General features: G+C 45.4%; 1 protein-coding gene across 1 annotated transcript in view; it reads left to right on the top strand.

The window, feature by feature from the left end:
• CACNA1I (calcium voltage-gated channel subunit alpha1 I) overlaps positions 1–15183 on the top strand; it is a 2078868-nt gene that overhangs the window by 1174918 nt on the left and 888767 nt on the right.

Here is a 15183-nt window from a genome sequence, read left to right as displayed (position 1 = left end):
GATCGCGCATGCGCAATTGCGCGAACAACACGCGACCATTTCCTGGAGCCTTGCCAGTTTCCAACTTATGATCGCAGCGCAATCACACAGCAACATGGTTGGAAGCAATTTCACTAAGTCTGAGGAAAAGTTGCTGATTTGTGTAAGTATTTTGACCACTGTTATTTCATCATCTTCAACTGCATTTTAGTCTAGTTTAAAAGTTAGTATATATGATCAGATATTAGTATTTCACAAAAAATGTGTCTCCTGCTTTTACAAAACTACAAGTCCCAGCATGCCTGGACAGCTGCAGACACCCTGGTTGGCAAATGTGTATTTAGGCACTTTTCCTTGTTATTTAGCATAATGAATTTAACATTTTATTGGACATAGGACGTATGCGAACGTCCTGACTTCAGTGTCCTCAAGGCCCAAGGACGTTCGAATACATATTGCCCTTTAGATGTTGCAGAACTACAACTTCCAGCATGCCTGGGAATGCTGGCACTTCTAGTATTGTAAGTTCTGCAGGCCCACATTTTTCAGGCCTTTATGCACGGGTCTCTAAACTGTGGCACCCTAGATGCAGCAAAAGTAAAATTCTTAGCATGCACTGACAGACCGTGGCTGATGGGAGTAGTAGTTTTGCAACAGCTGGAGGTGGACTGGTCTTGAAACCCAGAGTTAGGTAACAAACCCGTAGTGTTTTGCAACCATTCTGCCTCCAGCTGGTTATTTTCTGTTGAAAAGCCTGTGGCGTGCAAAACACAACCCAAAAACTCCACCCGGTGCAAGGAAAAATTTGCACACACCTAAAGAGTGACATCACAAAAAACTGCGACGGTTGCATACGTCAGTGGTCCTCCGAAAAGGTCCCGTCTCTGACCCCCCGGGGCGTTAGGCTCCTAGGCTCCTGACAGGGAAAAGAGTTACTGTGGTCCATACAGCCGAAGCCATATGGACCCATCTCGGTCCAAGCAGCGCAATCAACACGCGAACAACACGCGACCATTTCCTGGAGCCTTGCCAGTTTCCAACTTATGATCGCAGCGCAATCACACAGCAACATGGTTGGAAGCAATTTCACTAAGTCTGAGGAAAAGTTGCTGATTTGTGTAAGTATTTTGACCACTGTTATTTCATCATCTTCAACTGCATTTAAGTCTAGTTTAAAAGTTAGTATATATGATCAGATATTAGTATTTAACCAAAAATGTGTCTCCTGCTTTTACAAAACTACAAGTCCCAGCCCAGCCCAGCATTTTAGTCTAGTTTAAAAGTTAGTATATATGATCATATATTAGTATTTCACAAAAAATGTGTCTCCTGCTTTTACAAAACTACAAGTCCCAGCATGCCTGGACAGCTGCAGACACCCTGGTTGGCAAATGTGTATTTAGGCACTTTTCCTTGTTATTTAGCATAATGAATTTAAAAATTTTTTGGACATAGGACGTATGCGAACGTCCTGACTTCAGTGTCCTCAAGGCCCAAGGACGTTCGAATACATATTGCCCTTTAGATGTTGCAGAACTACAACTTCCAGCATGCCTGGGAATGCTGGCACTTCTAGTATTGTAAGTTCTGCAGGCCCCCATTTTTCAGGCCTTTATGCACGGGTCTCTAAACTGTGGCACCCTAGATGCAGCAAAAGTAAAATTCTTAGCATGCACTGACAGACCGTGGCTGATGGGAGTAGTAGTTTTGCAACAGCTGGAGGTGGACTGGTCTTGAAACCCAGAGTTAAGTAATAAACACGTAGTGTTTTGCAACCATTCTGCCTCCAGCTGTTTTTTTCCTGTTGAAAAGCCTGTGGCGTGCAAAACACAACCCAAAAACTCCACCCGGATGCAGTGAAAAATGTGCACACACCTAAAGAGTGACATCACAAAAAACTGCGACGGGTACATACGTCAGTGGTCCTCCGAAAAAGGTCCCGTCTCTGACCCCCCGGGGCGTTAGGCTCCTGACAGGGAAAAGAGTTAGCAACGCATATCTCCCCTATACGTGTATCCTGTGTTGTTAATAATATATTCATAATTATGCAAATGATAATGGCTGCTATATTTATGCAAAAAAGGTGGCGACCGAAATGGCAGGATATAAAATCTTTCATGTTACCCCTGTCATTGATTAATAAGGCGAGAATGCTTCCAATTGTTGAATAGCATACATTTACGTCATATATCCATAAGGCTGTCAACAGAAGTATTACAATATACTTTGTTCTTCATCTTGCAGAAGTTCCTGGAAACAGGATACGATGAGCTGCGGAGGCAGCCAGAGAAAAGGGCTGTGGTCAGCGCCCTAATCGCTGACTTTGGCGGCCAACATGACCACAAGGCCATTGTTAAGAAGTGGTCTGACCTGAAGAGGCGCCAAATGGTTCATGTCAGACGTCTTCGGGCTAAATATCATCCAGGTAAGTTATTGTTGACAGTTATGTTTTTTTTAAAAAAGTGTATTTTGTGCGTGAACTCGAAAGAGAGAGGAGCCGGCCTGCAGGAGTTGGGAGGCCTCCCCCAGAGGCAATCTGCCACCTTTCTCCATGCCCCGGTTGGCAATGGCGGGTGTGAGGGGGTCCTCCCAACCCAACCTCGCATAGCACACCCACCAGGGGCGGGGCTGAGACCACCAAACTCAATTCACAGGTAGCCGAGAGCGGGATCCGAACCCCTAGCTGCAGAGGTGAATCAGTTGTCAGTGCAGTGGCAATCGCGTGGAGCCACCGCAGCTCCTTTGGTGACAGTTATGTAAGGTCATATGTAATTCATGTAAGGTCAGATGTTGTTAACCAAGATGCCATGTTGTGCTAACATATATCACCACCGGCCAAGGTATTCATAGTACTGTTGAAAAAAGACATGGGGCAGCAGACAGGAACACAGAAGTTATGTGGGAACATAATTTTCCCATTGCTTTGCATGGGACTTTAAAGAAAAACCCCGACCATGGCAAGTGGGGGTGGGTAAGGTTTAAACCACCTATCCTATGTTTGTGGCTGACATATAAGTAACCTGTGTGCCAAGTTTCATATAAATATCTTTAGCCGTTTGTACGTGATGCTGGAACATACATACATACATACATACATACATACATACATTTATGCACACACACACGTTGAGTTTTATATATATAGATTACCACTAAATTCCTGTGTTAGGAGTGGGGTTGTTATAGTAATCCCGTGTGCTCCATCAGGCCCTTTTTTTAACATGAGATGGTCTGAACAAAACAAAGTAGACAAAAACAGCTCATTTTAACATGGTTGCATCCCAGCTCACGCTCAGTCCCCTGTAGTGCCCACAAGACCCTTTAATATAACATTGTCCCATTGGTTAACTGTCTATATAAATCAATTTGTATTCATATACAATACAGCAGAGTACACAGAATTTGCATACGTCATTAGAAAACATTTTTATAATATATGAACATTGTGTTATTATAGGAGCTCCAATGCCAGTTATCCGCGCCAAGCGCAGAAGGCGCCAGGCCGATGAGGAGGAGGAGGAGGATGCGGCAGAGGAGGATGCGGCAGAGGAGGAGATGGATGAAGAGGAGCAGCCAGGGCCCTCCCACTCCCCAACCCCAGCTCCTGCTGAGGAGCAAGCTGAGGAGCTTCCCCCCCCCACCACCCCAACTTCTCAAGCAGAAGAGCAGGAGGAAGAGAGCGGTCCTGTGAGCCTCGTTCAGGAAGGTAAATATGTGCACAATGATTAATAACATTTCAACAATAAAATGTAGATATAAAAATGGACAACATATAAAGCGCACCTGTCAGATTGTAGAACCATAATATGGTATTGATGCTAGAAGTATACAGGTAGTGCATAATTATTAAGCAAGTAGTATTTTTGAGGATTCATTTTATTATTGAACAACAACCATGTTCTCAATGAACCCCAAAAACTCATTAATATCAAAGCTGAATTTTTTTGGAAGTAGTTTTTAGTTTGTTTTTAGTGTTAGTTATTTTCGGGGGATATCTGTGTGTGCAGGTGACTACTATTACTGTGCAGAATTTTTAGGCAACTTAACCAAAAAATAAATATATACCCATTTCAATGATTTATTTTTAAAAGTCAAACCAATATAACATCTCAACATTCACAAATACACATTTCTGACATTTAAAAACAAAACAAAAACAAATCAGTGACCAATATAGCCACCTTTCTTTGCAAGGACACTCGAAAGCCTGACATCCATGGATTCTGTCAGTGTTTTGATCTGTTCACCATCAACATTGCGTGCAGCAGCAACCACAGCCTCCCAGACACTGTTCAGAGAGGTGTACTGTTTTCCCTCCTTGTAAATCCCACATTTGATGATGGACCACAGGTTCTCAATGGGGTTCAGATCAGGTGAACAAGGAGGCCATGTCATTACTTTTTTTTATTTAATACCCTTTCTTGCCAGCCACGCTGTGGAGTACTTTGACACGTGTGATGGAGCATTGTCCTGCATGAAAATCATGTTTTTCTTGAAGGATGGTGACTTTTTCCTGTACCACTGCTTGAAGAAGGTCTCTTCCATAATCTGGCAGTAGGACTGGGAGTTCAGCTTGACTCCATCCTCAATCCGAAAAGGCCCCACAAGCTCATCTTTGATGATACCAGCCCAAACCAGTACTCCACCACCACCTTGCTGGCGTCTGAGTCGGACTGGAGCTCCCTGCACTTTACCAATCCAGCCACGGGCTCTTCCATCTGGCCCATCAAGACTCACTCTCATTTCAGCAGTCCATAAAACCTTAGAAAAATCTTTCTTGAGATATTTATTGGCACAGTCTTGACGTTGCAGCTTGTGTGTCTTGTTCAGTGGTCATCGTCTTTCAGCCTTTCTTACCTTGGCCATGTCTCTGGGTATTGCACACCTTGTGCTTTTGGGCACCCCAGTGATGTTGCAGCTCTGAAATATGGCCAATCTTGTGGCAAGTGGCATCTTGGCAGCTGCACGCTTAACTTTTCTCAGTTCATGGGCAGTTATTTTGCACCTTTGTTTTTCCACACGCTTCTTTTGTTTGATGATCACGCTTCAGAAGCTTTGCAACTTTAAGAGTGCTGCATCCCTCTGCTAGATATCTCTCTATTTTGGACTTTTCAGAGTCTGTCAAATCCTTCTTTTGGCCCATTTTGACAAAGAAAAGGAAATTGACTAATAATTATGCACACCTGATATAGAGTGTTGATGTCATTAGACCACACACCTTCTCATTACAGAGTTGTACATTACCTAATATGCCTAATCTGTAGTAGGCTTTCGAGCCTATACAACTTGGAGTAAGACAACATGCATAAAGAGGATGATGTGGTCCAAATACTCATTTGCCTAATAATTCTGCACTCCCGGGATGTGTTAGACACATAACAAGTGTATACACATGATAATGATTGATTAATAAGCAAAAAAAAAATTTTATTTTTTTGGTAACGTTATTTTAAATCCAATTTTTTTTTTTATTATATCCTAACAGTATCAGGAAAGATGAGGAGGCAGACCGCGCTCATAAAGACAACCCACCAGAGGATCCAGGCAAATCAGCGCCAGATCCGCTACCTTATTCAGCAAAATGTGCTGCTGGAGCAGCAGCAATTAAAAAATATAGAGAAGCTGGAGCGCCTTCAGAAGCTCAATCAGAGTTATATCTGAAATTATGTTTTTATTAATAAATATTATTTTTTGGAAATGTTTCATTTCTTTTTGAGATAGATTTGTAGGTTTTTCAACACATCTAACTTAACATCAAACAAATCAACATCAACACATTTAACTTCATAATAAGCAAAAACATTTTATACTATTATTTTATTTAACAGTAACCTAGGACAAACTAAAGCACACGACACAGACACGACGAACACAAAATAAACAGTTGAAAAATGAACATAACAAAAGCAACAATATATATATATATACAAAGAGAGAGAGAGGGAGAGCAAGAAAGAGAGAGAATGCAGATGAGCTCTTGCAGACAGCCCAATGGTTGCAGTATAAATGCCGCAAAACAGTGTTTAACATAAGGTTCATTGTTATAGTTACACTTGCTGTTTAGATCCGGTCTGGTAGCTTGTAGCGGAGGCTGTTGGTGGATCCGCTGTGCCAGAGAGGTCATGAAGCTTTACTCAGCATGGAGGCAGCAGCAGGAGTATTAAAATATAATATAACTAGACAATGCATTTCCTGAGGAAAATGCGAGTGGGAATGCTGAATAGCTTAATTGGTGAGCCCCTTGCCAAAGACATTCACCATAACCACTACACTATCTTTAGGACACACAGCTTCTTTCTCTATCTGCAAAGTATAGCGTATGCTGACTTCCTGGTCGCCCCTCCCCCCTCAATAGGTTTCCCCTCCCCCCCAGGTCAGTGAGGAGGAATATTGCACTGAGGTCAGGAAAGTGATTTATAGAAAGAAATAACATTACAAACGCTTTTAATTCACAGATCTAATACATGATTTAAGCCTCCAAACAAAGCTTAATAAATCCTCAAACGTACATGCAATTGATACAACGACTACACCGTTTGAAATACACGGCCCTTGTAAACGCATCGATATGAAATTTATGTAGATAAACTTAAAAATGTGGCCATGTCTGCGATTTAGAAAAGAGCGTCTTTGTGAGTTCTGCAGCAACATTTTTTAGATAATTTAACATGAGAGTCTATGAGACATAATTTCTGGCTGTTGCTCCAATAACTAAAACTAAAATACGTATCGCAGACTTGATCACATTGCCATAAACCAGACAAGCATAGCTACGTTTTGATATAAAAATTGTGTATGAAAAGTAGATCTTGTGGGCGTGAGACCAATTTGTTTCCCCTTTTTGTAAAGATATTTTTAATTACAAAGATCTAGAATGTTAAGGTCACATGACAGACTCTAAATCCCCTCCATAGGATTACATTATAACCTATCGCATTTTTGTGAAAAATTCGCAAAACGTAAATTGCGTTTTCACCAAAAAATTGTAAACGCTAACTATCTGAAAAGTCATAGCCGGATAGCTAAATATTTTGTGACCGCTTTACAGTTTTTTCAGTGTCTGTAAGTGAAAGTATGAAGTAGCTGAAACTTTTGGCAGGGCATGTGAATTCAAAGGGGAAAAGGATGTTCTCATTGACTTCAATGTTAAAAAAAGGGTCTTAAAAGCTAAAAATTTATAAAAGTGTAAAAAGTAGGAAAAAACTTGAACAAGTCCCATCATTTGCTGAAAGAGACGAACATTTTTACAGTTGAATGGTCTCAATAGCTGAAAGTATGCCGAAGTTACGCAGAACCAAAAAACGTAAGGAATAATAAGATTACTAAATTTACGGATATCAATACTGGAAATGTTTATTAAAGCATTCACACTAATTAAGATTAATACATTTACGGGTATCCATACTAGGAATGCTTATTAAAGCATTCCCACTAAGTATCACACAGGCACGATTTACAAGCAGTAGTGGTAATAGTAATACATAGCATAAAAACACTTGGGGAATACTTTACAGCATTAGTAGTGGTCATAATAGTCAATAGTGTACCAAAAAATTGGGACACAGGTGTCTTGACTGAGCTGTAATAGTAGTAGTAGACATTGACAATACAGTGTCAAATCACTCGGGCAAGAGGTGCCATGATGAACAGCAGTCTTAATAAGAGTATATAGGGTGTGAAATAACTGCTGACATAGGTGTCTTGACTGGGCAGCAGAAGCAGCAGTAGTAGTATTAACAGTAGTAGTTGATACAGAGTCATATCACATGGGCAGGAGGTGCCATGATGTACAGCAGTCTTAATAAGAGTATATAGGGTGTGAAATAACTGCTGACATAGGTGTCTTGACTGGGCAGCAGAAGCAGCAGTAGCAGTATTAACAGTAGTAGTTGATACAGAGTCATATCACATGGGCAGGAGGTGCCATGATGTACAGCAGTCTTAATAAGAGTATATAGGGTGTGAAATAACTGCTGACATAGGTGTCTTGACTGGGCAGCAGAAGCAGCAGCAGTAGTATTAACAGTAGTACTTGATACAGAGTCATATCACATGGGCAGGAGGTGCCATGATGTACAGCAGTCTTAATAAGAGTATATAGGGTGTGAAATAACTGCTGACATAATTGTCTTGACTGGGCAGCAGAAGCAGTAGTAGTAGTATTAACAGTAGTACTTGATACAGAGTCATATCACATGGGCAGGAGGTGCCATGATGTACAGCAGTCTTAATAAGAGTATATAGGGTGTGAAATAACTGCTGACATAGGTGTCTTGACTGGGCAGCAGAAGCAGCAGTAGTAGTATTAACAGTAGTAGTTGATACAGAGTCATATCACATGGGCAGGAGGTGCCATGATGTACAGCAGTCTTAATAAGAGTATATAGGGTGTGAAATAACTGCTGACATAGGTGTCTTGACTGGGCAGCAGAAGCAGCAGTAGCAGTATTAACAGTAGTAGTTGATACAGAGTCATATCACATGGGCAGGAGGTGCCATGATGTACAGCAGTCTTAATAAGAGTATATAGGGTGTGAAATAACTGCTGACATAGGTGTCTTGACTGGGCAGCAGAAGCAGCAGCAGTAGTATTAACAGTAGTACTTGATACAGAGTCATATCACATGGGCAGGAGGTGCCATGATGTACAGCAGTCTTAATAAGAGTATATAGGGTGTGAAATAACTGCTGACATAGGTGTCTTGACTGGGCAGCAGAAGCAGTAGTAGTAGTATTAACAGTAGTACTTGATACAGAGTCATATCACATGGGCAGGAGGTGCCATGATGTACAGCAGTCTTAATAAGAGTATATAGGGTGTGAAATAACTGCTGACATAGGTGTCTTGACTGGGCAGCAGAAGCAGCAGTAGTAGTATTAACAGTAGTAGTTGATACAGAGTCATATCACATGGGCAGGAGTTGCCATGATGTACAGCAGTCTTAATAAGAGTATATAGAGTGTGAAACAACTGCTGACATAGGTGTATTGACTGGACGGCAGCAGCAGCAGAAGCAGCAGTAGTAGTATTAACAGTAGTAGTTGATACAGAGTCATATCACATGGGCAGGAGGTGCCATGATGAACAGCAGTAGGAATAAGAGTATATAGAGTGTTAAACAACTGCTGACATAGGTGTATTGACTGGGCGGCAGCAGCAGCAGAAGCAGTAGTAGTAGTATTAACAGTAGTAGTTGATACAGAGTCATATCACATGGGCAGGAGGTGCCATGATGAACAGCAGTAGGAATAAGAGTATATAGAGTGTTAAACAACTGCTGACATAGGTGTATTGACTGGGCGGCAGCAGCAGCTGAAGCAGCAGTAGTAGTATTAACAGTAGTAGTTGATACAGAGTCATATCACATGGGCAGGAGTTGCCATGATGTACAGCAGTCTTAATAAGAGTATATAGAGTGTGAAACAACTGCTGACATAGGTGTATTGACTGGGCGGCAGCAGCAGCAGAAGCAGCAGTAGTAGTATTAACAGTAGTACTTGATACAGAGTCATATCACATGGGCAGGAGGTGCCATGATGAACAGCAGTAGGAATAAGAGTATATAGAGTGTTAAACAACTGCTGACATAGGTGTATTGACTGGGCGGCAGCAGCAGCTGAAGCAGCAGTAGTAGTATTAACAGTAGTAGTTGATACAGAGTCATATCACATGGGCAGGAGTTGCCATGATGTACAGCAGTCTTAATAAGAGTATATAGGGTGTGAAATAACTGCTGACATAATTGTCTTGACTGATCCAAAGGAGTCATGGGAGAAAATCATGTGGTCAGATGAGACTATAATATAATTTTTTGATCATAATTTCACTAACCGTGTTCGGAGGAAGAATAATGATGAGTACCATGCCAAGAACGCCATCCCTAATGTGAAGCATGGGGGTGGTAGCATCATGCTTTGGTGGTGTTTTTCTGCACATGGGACAGGGTGACTGCACTGTATTAAGGAGAGGATGACCGGGGCCATGTATTGCAAGATTTTGGGCAACAACCTCCTTTCCTGAGTTAGAGCTTTGAAGATGGGTCGAGGCTGGGTCTTCCAACATGAGAATGACCCAAAGCACACAGCCAGGATAACCAAGGATTGGCTCTGTAAGGAGCATATCAAGGTTCTGGCGTGGCCTAGCCAGTCTCCAGACCTAAACCCAATAGAGAATCTTTGGAGGGAGCTCAAACTCCGTGTTTCTCAGCGATAGCCCAGAAACATGACTGATGTAGAGAAGATCTGTGTGGAGGAGTGGGCCAAAATCCCTCCTCCAGTGTGTGCAAAGTTGGTGTCAAACTACAAGAAATGTTTGACCGCTGTAATTGCAAAGAAAGCCTACTGTACCAAATATTAACATTGATTTTCTCTGATGTTGAAATAGTTATATTCAGCACTGTAAATACATCAGGTCCGGGGCTTCATCAGGGAATGCATGGCAAGGGACCCTTCAGCGCCCTGAACCGACGACGGGTGCCAGAAAGTCACCGCCGATCCAGGACTCATTCATCTTTATGAATGTGAGTCTGTCCACGGAGTCTGTGGACAGACGGGTCCTCTTGTCCGTGACCACCCCACCTGCCGCGCTGAATGTCCGCTCAGATAGTACGCTGGAGGGGGGGCAAGACAATAACTCCAGCGCATACTGAGCGAGCTCGCGGCAGGTGTCCAATCTGGCAACCCAGTACTCCATGGGGTCGTCGGTGCTCATACTGTCAGAAGCACCGACGGACGCCATGTAGTCTGCCACCATGTGGGCCAGCCGCTGGTGGTGACTGCTGCTGCTGCTGCTGGTGGTGGTACTGGGTCGCTCGGTTTGAAAGAACATCCTCATCTCTTCCATTAGGTCCCCTGCTCGGCTGCAGCTGGGTGCAGCCACCTGCTGGGTGAGATGAGGGGGGACAACTGGAGGCCGGGGAGTTGCCTGCTCCAACCGTCTGACAATGGCTGCCTGCAGTTCCTCCATCCGGTGCTGCCTCCGGCTGGCTGGGATGAACTGCTCCAGTTTCCCCTTGCACCTGGGATCCAAAAGGGTGGCCATCCAGAAATCATCCCTCGTCTTGATGGTCTTAACCCGGGGGTCCCTCCTGAGGCATCTCAGCATGTGGGCAGCCATGGGGAAGAGCACAGCCCGCTGTGACTCCTCAATGCTGGCCAGGTGAATGAGGTGCGACTCTTCATCCCTGAGGCGCTGCTGGTCAAACTCAGACATGCCCAACCCCCGGACTATCGGTGCCCCCAACACCGGCTCTCCCTCCTGACCAGGCCCTGACTCCGGGACGACACCAGCAACCACCTCCTCCTCCTCTTCATCATCATCCTCCTCCTCCTCCTCCTCCTCCTGGTCCTGGCCCTGGTCTCGGTGGAGCATTGCTGACTCCTCCTGCTCCACCAAGGCACTCTCCCCAGCCTCGAGCAGGCGATCTAGTGTCCTCTCCAGCATGAACACTATTGGCAGCACGCTATTGAGGCCGATTTGCTCACTGCTGACCATCTTGGTCGCCTGCTCGAAGGAGGACAACACTTGGCAGACCTGGTTTATCTGCCCCCACTCCGCACAGGCGATGAAAGGGAGTTGTGGTGAAGTCCTCTCAGTGCCTAGTTCCATCAGGTACTCCCTCACCGCCCTTTGCTGCTCCCACAACCTCTTCAGCATGTGGAGGGTGGAGTTCCACCGCGTCACACTGTCCACAATCAGCCTGTGAAGGGGCAGATTGTACTTCCGCTGCAATTTGGACAGGGACGCGGTAGCGGTTGGGGAGCGCCTGAAGTGGCTGGCAATCCTACGCGCCTTTGCCACAATGTCACTCAACCCTGGATAAGTGCGCAGGAACTTCTGCACCACCAGGTTGAGGACATGTGCCAGACAGGGCACGTGCGTCAGACTGCCAGCATGGAGGGCGGCGAGTAGGTTGCTGCCGTTATCGCAGACAACCATACCTGGCTGGAGCCTTCGGGGTGTCAGCCACTTCTGGACCTGAGCTTGAAGTGCTTTCAGCACTTCTTCTGCAGTGTGTCTCCGGTCCCCTAAACTAACAAGCTGGAGCACGGCCTGACAGCGCACGTGCCCCACACTTGAGTAGCTACGGGGGCGCTTGCTGGGAGGCTCAGCAGCTGCGGAGACAGTGGCTTGAGGGAGACCAGCAGTTCTCCCCTGGACACCCCGGGGCGGCACCACAAGATCGGTTGCCGACGATCCCTCACCGACGCCTCGGAGGGAAACCCAATGGGCCGTGAAGCTGATGTAGCGTCCCTGCCCATGCCTGCTGGTCCAGCCATCCATTGTCAGATGAACCCTGTCGCTGACAGCGTGATCCAGCGACAGGGTTACATTCTGCACAATGTGCTGGTGTAGGGCAGGGACACCAGTCCTGGCAAAGAAATGGCGGCTGGGGACACGCCATTGGGGTTGGGCCTGCTCCAACATCTGCCTGAAGGGGTTGCTGTCAACTATGTTGAAGGGCAGCAGATGTTGGGCAATAACCCTTGCCAGGAGCCCATTGAGGGAACGCACACGTCGGTCTCCAGGGGGGAAGGGAGTGGTGCGGTCAAAGGCGTCTGAAATCGACGCCTGGCGCCGGACGGCAGTGCGGGACACAGACGTGGAGGGTGCTGTGGAAGTAGAGGTCTGGCTGCCGGTACCAGTACCTCTACTAGAGGGAGCGGGGGGGCATGACCTGCTGGAAACAGATGAAGATGTGGCAGGGGCTGCTGTACCCTGCTCACTTGTGGTGGTGGCGCTGCTACCACCACCACGCTTCATCTCGTCATACAACGCCCAGTGGTTTATCCTCAGGTGCTGGTTCAGGGCTGTGGTACCCACCCGAGCCAAACACTTCCCTCTCTTCACCCTCACTTTACAAATCCGGCAGATGGCCACGGTAGGGTTGTCTGCCACCAGGGTAAAGAAATTCCAGACAGGTGACTTCAGCACCGCCCTCCTGTCAGATGGGGTGACGCTTACTTGCACCTGCTGGGATTCGGTGCGCACAGGTGGAGCTGCCTGCTGCTGCTGCTGCTGCTGCTGCTCCTCCTCCTGACACCTCCTGCTGCCATCACCAGTGGAGACCCTGACGATGGTCTCCCTGGTGGTGACCTGGCGCACCGTTTCACCAGGGTGCCTACCTTCCCCGTCGTCACTGACGTAGTGAGCCGACGCGTCAGATGGCAACCATGATGGGTCACCCTCTTCGCCCCCAGAGATGTCAGACCAAGGGCTGAGATGTGTTGGTCTGAGGGAACCACGTGACATGGAGCCTCTAGCCTGGCTCCGCTGTCCCCTCACCCACGCCTGGGTCTGACTAGGTGCTGCTGTTTCCTGCACCAAAACAGCAGCACCAGTTTGAAGGGATGTCTCTGGGATACTGCCAGCAGGTATCCCATCCTCCTCATCCATCCCTTCAAAAAGGTCCTGACCATCAGGACAGAGCTGGAGGTCTGCCTGATGCATGGCCTCCCCCAAGAGATCCCTATCACTGTCGCTGTCGAACAGTAAGATGCTGGACTCTTGGGGGCTGGGGGGGGGTAGTACAGGCAACGGTGTAATGGTGGTACTACTGTGAGTCGGGACCGACGACTCAGTGGCACTGCTGTGCCCCATGTAGTCCACCACTACTTGAGCCTGAGATGGCAATATCGGGCGGCTGCCCGATGGGAAGAACTCCCGGATCAGGCGTACTCCCCTTGCACCCGATCCTCTACCACTAGTAGGGGCACGAGAGGTACCCCGTGCTGGCAGCGATCCAGCACTGGGAGTAACTCCCCTACCCCTGCTGCCACGGCCACGGATGCCGCTCATTATTGCTGATATGTGTGTGGGGGGGTTAAACTTTATTGGGGGGGAAAATGTGAACAAAATGTGTTTTTGTGTTTTTTTTACAAGACAGGCACGCAGACAAAGACGTACACAGACAGCTACTAAACTATAAGAAAAGTAGTACACCAGACAAGGACTACAAAATTAAAGAAAAAAAAAAAAAGCACTAAACAAACACTAACTTTTTTTTTTTTTTTTTTTTTTAAACACAAAACACAGACACTAAACACACACTAAGCTAAGCTAGATTAAATAAATGTACACTAACAGTGTGTACACTTACTACACAAAATTTAACTAAACTGAACACAAAACTTAGCTTTTATAAAAGCTCTTTAGGGAAAACTAAACAAAATTTGAACTGAGATGCCTATCAAATATCACTGAACAGCGAACCTGCAAGATCTAACAGTAACACAAGATGAACAAAACTTAGCTTTTAGAAAAGCTCTTTTATAAAGCTCAGCAAAATGTGTTCTGAAATCTCTTGCAAATATAACTGAACAGGGAGGATTGCAGGATCAAACAGTAACACAAATGAAAAAAACAGCACAAAACAGCACAAAACGTAGCTTTGAAAAAAGCTCTTGGGTCTATTGCTTTGAAAAAAGCAGTTGATATACTGGAAAAGATCCACTGGAATCACTAAATAGCAATGCTGGTGATGATCTAAATCAATCAAGAACAAAGACACAGGAAACCAGGAACACAGAAACAGCCTCCACACTCTATAGCCAGCTTCTGAATCTGCAATGAAATGGTGCTGGGAGTGAGCTTATATAATGTCCATGAAGGCAGGTTCCTATTGGTTGCTAACCTGTGACGAGTGTGGAAGGAGAACTCTGATTGGCTCTGATGCAAAAGGGCGGAGCAAATAATCGCGCAATATTCCTATTGCCGAATATTCGCATTGCGAATATTCGGCAATATAAAATGATCGCTTCAGCTACTCGGCCCAATGGCTCTAATCATACCAGCAATGCTTTCAGACGTCTATGGAGATCACTAGGATGTGATCTGTTTTAAAAATGAAACTGTAAAAATCGCTCTGATGCGGAAGATCGGGGCGAGGAAAGTAATCGCGCGATATTGCGTTTGCCGAATAATCGCATTGCGATCTTTCTGGAAAATTCAATGAACGCTTCAGCTACTCGGCCCAGGGTCTCTAATGATACCAGCAATGCTTTTAGACGTCGATGGAGATATCTAGGATGTGATCTGATTAAAAAAAAAAATTGTAAAAAATCGAATATTCGGAATTGCGAATATTCACCGCGAATTTCGAAATATAGCGCGATTTCTCGAATATGCTATATTCGAGTCGAATATTCGCAATGCGAATATTCGTGAGCAACACTAGTCCTAACTTTGGAACTGATCCACAGAAG

The sequence above is a fragment of the Rana temporaria genome, chromosome 7 (genome assembly GCF_905171775.1).
Source record: "Rana temporaria chromosome 7, aRanTem1.1, whole genome shotgun sequence".
In the NCBI taxonomy this organism is placed as follows: domain Eukaryota; kingdom Metazoa; phylum Chordata; class Amphibia; order Anura; family Ranidae; genus Rana; species Rana temporaria.
Note: the sequence above shows the minus strand (reverse complement) of the source record. Positions and strands in the feature narration are given on the sequence as shown.